This window comes from Nanorana parkeri, unplaced genomic scaffold, assembly GCF_000935625.1.
Source record: "Nanorana parkeri isolate BGI_ZX_2015 unplaced genomic scaffold, ASM93562v1 scaffold1772, whole genome shotgun sequence".
In the NCBI taxonomy this organism is placed as follows: Eukaryota; Metazoa; Chordata; class Amphibia; order Anura; family Dicroglossidae; genus Nanorana; species Nanorana parkeri.
In genome coordinates, this window is record NW_017308040.1 from 210,943 (window position 1) to 217,976 (window position 7,034).

A 7,034-nucleotide genomic window follows, 5' to 3' on the forward strand; every position below is an offset into this window, starting at 1 on the left:
AAAACCCAACAATAAACAGGCCACAAATGTCACCAAACCCGTACCTTGCTTGCCCCCTTCCCTAGCAGTCATGTGATGTATCCCACGTATCTCCGCACCTCCCTGTCTGATGGTGGGGTGGTGTGTGATGAAGCACTGAGCCCAAGCATTCTATAAGAGAACACATACCCAGCATATCTTTAGAAGTACAAGCTACTCCTTGTTGGCCATTGGGTGGCGCAGACTTTAGCTGTGCAATCTGCTCATCAGTTGCTTGATTATACTCCATTAGATGTGCTTCTGGAACTGATCGCACAGCTAAAGTGTGAAACACCCAGTGGCCAGCAGGAAGGAACATTCACAACTGAAAGGGATACTGGTGGAGTGTTTTCGTATAATGCTGAAGCTCAGGGCAGAGAATGGACTTCCTACCAGGGAAGCAATAGCAGTGAGTGAGAGGGGGAATGCTGCAGATGGGATCAGCTGGAATAGGGAAGTAGCAGGAAATGACAGGATCAGCCAGCTATTAACCACCAAGGAATATAGTAAATGGAGAGATGTATACACAGTAAAAGCAATGGATTTTAAAGCCAATGACACACAAAACAAAAAAAATCTAATGTTTGGGGGCAGGGAGGTCAACATTGGCGGCGCCATCCGCGGTCACTTCGAGCACCCACGCCGACAGGGATACCCGGTATGGAGTGCAGCAGGATTCTGGAATACATACAGCTGCCCACCCATGACACCTCCCGTTTGGATCCTGTTCCCCATCCTAGACACTAGCGGGTATTTGAGGGGTCTCTAATGGAGGATTGCAGAAGGGGAGTGAAGCAGAAATATTACGGGACCGTAATATCCAGGGATACCAGTATCCCTAAGAATGAGAGGAATGCGTGGACCGATATGGGTTGGACTTGGACGTATGTCTTTATTCAACCCCAAATACTATGTAACATTTAACCGGGGTCCATGCATGCCTGCCAAGTGCTTCATGTACAAACTGGTTTCACAGCATCCAAATGGTGCAAGATAAGCCCGGGGCATTTATAAAAGCCAGGAAAGGAACAATGTAGGGAGACCCGAAGCACAGCCATTGCTGCATAGTGGACACTATGAGGTGCGTCCTCTTCTTCCAGGATCCGCTGCTGGAATCCTACAGATTTTTAGGCAAGCTTTGACCTTGTGAGAACGACGCCCAATGAAGGGGACCCTGTGTGGCCCCCCCGTCAATAAACAGACGTGTTCTTCACTTCAATATGGTGCGCTGGTGACATATATAACAAGTTTCAGCATTGGCGGCGCCATCTGCGGTCACTTCGAGCACCCACGCCGACAGGGATACCCGGTATGGATCCTGTTCCCCATACTAGACACTAGCAGGTATTTGAGGGGTCTCTAATGGAGGATTGCAGAAGGGGAGTGAAGCCGAAATCTGCAGTTTTTGGTTAACTTTCCTAGGTCACGCTCCAGGCACTGACAAAGCCATGTTCAATCTACAAGATGAAAAATCCGCTCCATCCAAAGAGAAGAAAATCACTAGAAAGAAAAAAAAAAGTGTTCTGCGTCCTCCCCTCAGCACCATGCAGCTCATTAGTCAGAAGGTAGGAAGGCCGTCATTGATGACCTCTCCTTCTGCAAAACAGCTGCCCGTCAAGCTAATCCCGTACGTCTGATAATTGAAGCCACTGATCTACAAGTACACAGGTTCGGTGTCTACATTTCAGCATCCTCGCTCCAGGTCAGATTTACGAAGTACAGACGTGTGGACGCAGCCAGGTATGAGCATTTCCCAGAGGAAGGTCAGCAATGGCAACCCTTCATTGCATTGTACAGTACAGCCCAATGCACCGCACTACAACACACGCATTCCATGCACTGCCCACATACTCCCATGCATGTGTGGAGCAGACAAAGCTCTGACAATACAGAGAGATGGGTTACAGAGGGGAAAAAAAGGAAGCTACAGATGAAGCCGCCTGGATGAGCATTGAAATGGAAAATGGCAAAGCCACTTGTGAGCGACATGTATGAGCAGCTCCAGCACGGCCCAGGTCAGAGGCTGCTCCATGTAATCTCCCAACCTCCGGAAGTATCAGATTAGATGGAACACTTTCTGGCTGAGAATCTCACCGCCTCTGCACGACTAGAAACTCTTCCTGTCTACTCGCCTGTATTCCTCATCACAGATTGCCGTCCTGCGCAGTGAAATCGGCATGAACAGACATTGTGATATAGACATTTGTTGGATCTCCAATGTAGGACGTCCCAATAACACTCCAGTGATTTCACAGAAGCCACAGAGTTCCTCATACCCGGGATCCCTACATTACAAGCTGAAGTGCAACTACGGTAATAAGTCCGACAAGAACTCAATAGAAATATCTGAGCAGAAAGGTTTACTTTGTGTACAACCATTGAAGGAGCCGGACATACAAATGAGGCGGCCTCCACCGGACTTGCTGCAGCTTCTAATGCACATTGCGAGAAGAAGTTCAGCATGCAGTGATGGAGTGAAAGGGAAGGCCGGAGGTCAGATGCGCACGGAGTGAAAGGGAAGGCCGGAGGGCAGATGCGCACGGAGTGAAAGGGAAGGCCGGAGGGCAGATGCGCACGGAGTGAAAGGGAAGGCCGGAGGGCAGATGCGCACGGAGTGAAAGGGAAGGCCGGAGGGCAGATGCGCACGGAGTGAAAGGGAAGGCCGGAGGGCAGATGCGCACGGAGTGAAAGGGAAGGCCGGAGGGCAGATGCGCACGGAGTGAAAGGGAAGGCCGGAGGGCAGATGCGCACGGAGTGAAAGGGAAGGCCGGAGGGCAGATGCGCACGGAGTGAAAGGGAAGGCCGGAGGGCAGATGCGCACGGAGTGAAAGGGAAGGCCGGAGGGCAGATGCGCACGGAGTGAAAGGGAAGGCCGGAGGGCAGATGCGCACGGAGTGAAAGGGAAGGCCGGAGGGCAGATGCGCACGGAGTGAAAGGGAAGGCCGGAGGGCAGATGCGCACGGAGTGAAAGGGAAGGCCGGAGGGCAGATGCGCACGGAGTGAAAGGGAAGGCCGGAGGGCAGATGCGCACGGAGTGAAAGGGAAGGCCGGAGGGCAGATGCGCACGGAGTGAAAGGGAAGGCCGGAGGGCAGATGCGCACGGAGTGAAAGGGAAGGCCGGAGGGCAGATGCGCACGGAGTGAAAGGGAAGGCCGGAGGGCAGATGCGCACGGAGTGAAAGGGAAGGCCGGAGGGCAGATGCGCACGGAGTGAAAGGGAAGGCCGGAGGGCAGATGCGCACGGAGTGAAAGGGAAGGCCGGAGGGCAGATGCGCACGGAGTGAAAGGGAAGGCCGGAGGGCAGATGCGCACGGAGTGAAAGGGAAGGCCGGAGGGCAGATGCGCACGGAGTGAAAGGGAAGGCCGGAGGGCAGATGCGCACGGAGTGAAAGGGAAGGCCGGAGGGCAGATGCGCACGGAGTGAAAGGGAAGGCCGGAGGGCAGATGCGCACGGAGTGAAAGGGAAGGCCGGAGGGCAGATGCGCACGGAGTGAAAGGGAAGGCCGGAGGGCAGATGCGCACGGAGTGAAAGGGAAGGCCGGAGGGCAGATGCGCACGGAGTGAAAGGGAAGGCCGGAGGGCAGATGCGCACGGAGTGAAAGGGAAGGCCGGAGGGCAGATGCGCACGGAGTGAAAGGGAAGGCCGGAGGGCAGATGCGCACGGAGTGAAAGGGAAGGCCGGAGGGCAGATGCGCACGGAGTGAAAGGGAAGGCCGGAGGGCAGATGCGCACGGAGTGAAAGGGAAGGCCGGAGGGCAGATGCGCACGGAGTGAAAGGGAAGGCCGGAGGGCAGATGCGCACGGAGTGAAAGGGAAGGCCGGAGGGCAGATGCGCACGGAGTGAAAGGGAAGGCCGGAGGGCAGATGCGCACGGAGTGAAAGGGAAGGCCGGAGGGCAGATGCGCACGGAGTGAAAGGGAAGGCCGGAGGGCAGATGCGCACGGAGTGAAAGGGAAGGCCGGAGGGCAGATGCGCACGGAGTGAAAGGGAAGGCCGGAGGGCAGATGCGCACACAGTGAAAGGGAAGGCCAGATGCACACACAGTGAAGGGAAGGCCAGAGGTCAGATGCACACAGTGAAGGGAAGGTCAGATGCACACAGTGAAGGGAAGGCCAGAGGTCAGATTTAAATACGCAAGCCAAGAGCCCTGCCATCAATCTAGTCCCTGACCACAAAGTATCTGGAGCATGAGGAAGGAAAGCAAAGTATGAAGAGGAGAATGATTTTATTAAATCGCGATGGATGATACACAGACAGTTACTTTAAAATGCAGCAATCATTGCTCCATGTGGTGAGGAGCACATACATACATTTATACCATCACTACAGCAATGATCAATGCGGGGGCACACATGAGCAGGGAGCGATGACAGGAAGCCGGGAGACTGAGCCTCCGATTTAAATTATTAATCAGCACTCCGAGAACAGAAATCTGCTGCCAGGATTTCTAAGACGCGGGATATACCACAATAATACCGTCAGGTTTCTGCCAAGTGTGCCATGCAATGATGCATCCATTCTTCAAGCCGGATCATTGCAGCATCAAGTCACTAATGACATCAATGTGCCACTAGGTAAAGCTTTGTATACTGGTGACCGGTTCACTTATAATAACTATATCTCCAACCTTGTCTCAAAGTATCACCCCAACCGTCCCCTCCACTCTTCAAAAGACCTCCTGCTTTCCAGCTCCCTCATCAATTCCTCCCATACTCCCCTCCAGGACTTAACTAGAGCCTCTCCCATCCTATGGAACTCTCCATCCTAACCTGTCCGTCCATCTCCCACTCTGACTGCCTTTAGGCGATCCCTAAAGATTCATCTCTTCAGGGAAGCCGATCCCACCACAACCTAACCGCTCAACCATCACCCTCAAACAACTCATCCCCCACACAGCTCCCTCCTCATGCATCACTGGCCCCTCCCTTTTAGATCGTAAGCCCTCAGGGGCAGGGCCCTCCTTACCATCGTCTTGAATTGTATTGTAATTGTAATGTCTTCCTTATATTGTAAAGCGCTGCGCACACTGTTGGCGCTCTATAAATCCTGTATAATAATAAATACCTAGTGACAAGCCTGGGGGGCTGTAGTTTGTTCCTAATCTTGGGGTGCGATGAGCATCTCATTTTGGACAATTACAGAGGGATACGTCATTAGGCAGTGCAAACATTAAACATGCTGCAACCCATAGCAACTAGAGAACGCTCAATTACGATGGAGAGTTGTAGGTGAGCATACTCTGTACATGGACTTTATCGAACCCCTTAGGTCACACGCGGGCAGATTAAAGCACTGCTATGCCATGTTCTGTATCGGTGGCCATTACTGACTCCAGAACCGCAGAAATATCACAGGCACAAATGTACATTACAGTCACTGGACTTTCCCCCCAGCGACGTCATGGCTGCCATCATGAGGTGAACGTCTAATTGTCTAATTCCCTGTGTAAAGTACTTTCCCTTTCAGCTCCATATGGCGATTATCACCAGGAAATCTAGCAGTATGTTTCCCCCAAAGACTCGGGTGGCCCCTTTCAGAGAGCGGTCTGATCAGGGACCGTCAGGTTTTTTTTTTTTTAGACAAGAGCCAATGAGATGTCCAATGTTAGTCTATGGGCAGCCGGATCTAAATGGGTGGGTGCGTCGGTTTACATCAGATTATCCCCAAGTCCATCCAGGTCAGGAAAACAAAATGTAACAAGTAATCTGATGTAAACAGACGCATGTCTACGCTGTACGCTGCGTAGACCTAACAAGGGGCACGGTAAGTTCAGTTTTCTCCTCCATCGCAAGATGGAAGGAAACACCAGACGGACAAGGATGTCACAACAATATCTATTACACAGACTGGGTCTGGTCATTTCAGGTTTCACCTCCATCGCAAAATGGGTAGAAAAACTGGACGGACCCGGAGGTCACTGCGGTGATATCAGATCTGTACCGCTCTGATCAGGAGGGGACCCATGCACGGCTCTCCACCTGATCGTACAGTGTGAAAAAGGGGCCTTACATTAAAGCTTACCCAAAATCTGTACAGCCCAGCACTTCCCAAACTTCCAGTTCAGGGAGCCGTCACTGTAGAAATCAGGTCTGTGTTTCAGATCTACACGCCAGCCCCACAATGCCTGTATGTGCCCCTATAAATAGAGCCTCAGCTGGCATCTTCTTCCAAAACCTCAGTGTTGGTTGGAAGTATGCAAGTCAGGGTGGCTATGATGGGGCTTCACGGGGATCCCACATGGCAGCGTAGCCACTCTGTAAAGGCAGAAAAGAATTGGAGATAGATTTTGTTGCAACATGGTGTCCCGAAAAATCAGGATGTAAAATGAAAGGGGACAACAACCATAAAGTACATGAGGTATGGTGCTACATACACAATTTATTCTCAAGGGTTTAATATGATGACTGGGATAAAATAATCTTCATGGTGACCACAAAAGCACATGCAAAGGTACTCTAAAAACTGCATAGGACCACATGACTATGGAGATACAATGACACTTCCCATGTATCCATAATGATAAAGCAGAGGCACACATACTGACAGATGAAGAGCGAGTGTGCATGTCGGGTGTAGAGGGGTTCTGAATGATCAGACAACAGGGCAGAGAGGCAGCTATTGGACCTTTGTGTCCCCATTCACAGCTCTAAAAACAGAACCTATTGCTGGATTTAAGCAGGGCAACAAAAGGAGGAATGTGGCAGCAAGTTAACGGGCCTTGCTAAGAGTCTCCTAAAGCACCGGTAGTTGGACAGACATCGTCAGAAGTCAGCTGCCATTGGTGGGCCCTACTGGCGGGAAAGTGAAGAACCTGAAGGACACTGCCCCAATTACATCACATGTCTCCTGTGCTCAGATGTTTAGGATTGCTGTACTACGTACCTGAAACGCCAATCTCTCCTGTGCCCTGCTCACCATTCGCTACCACTGAACAAAAAGAGAAAAGAACAAAAAATTACTTCAATCCTGAAAGTGTAACAACTGAAATTCATAAAGGAAATGTGACAATACTGGGAG

General features: G+C 51.5%; 1 protein-coding gene across 1 annotated transcript in view; it reads right to left on the reverse strand.

Annotated features, from left to right (window-relative positions):
* Nucleotides 1-6,926: 6,926 nt before the first annotated feature.
* The window catches only part of LOC108799626 (microtubule-associated protein 4-like), a 1,661-nt gene continuing 1,553 nt past the window's right edge, over nucleotides 6,927-7,034 (reverse strand). Inside the window, exon 3 of the mRNA XM_018571518.1 lies at nucleotides 6,927-6,948. The gene's annotated coding sequence lies outside the window, so the exon portion shown is untranslated. The remainder of the gene's footprint in view (nucleotides 6,949-7,034) is intronic.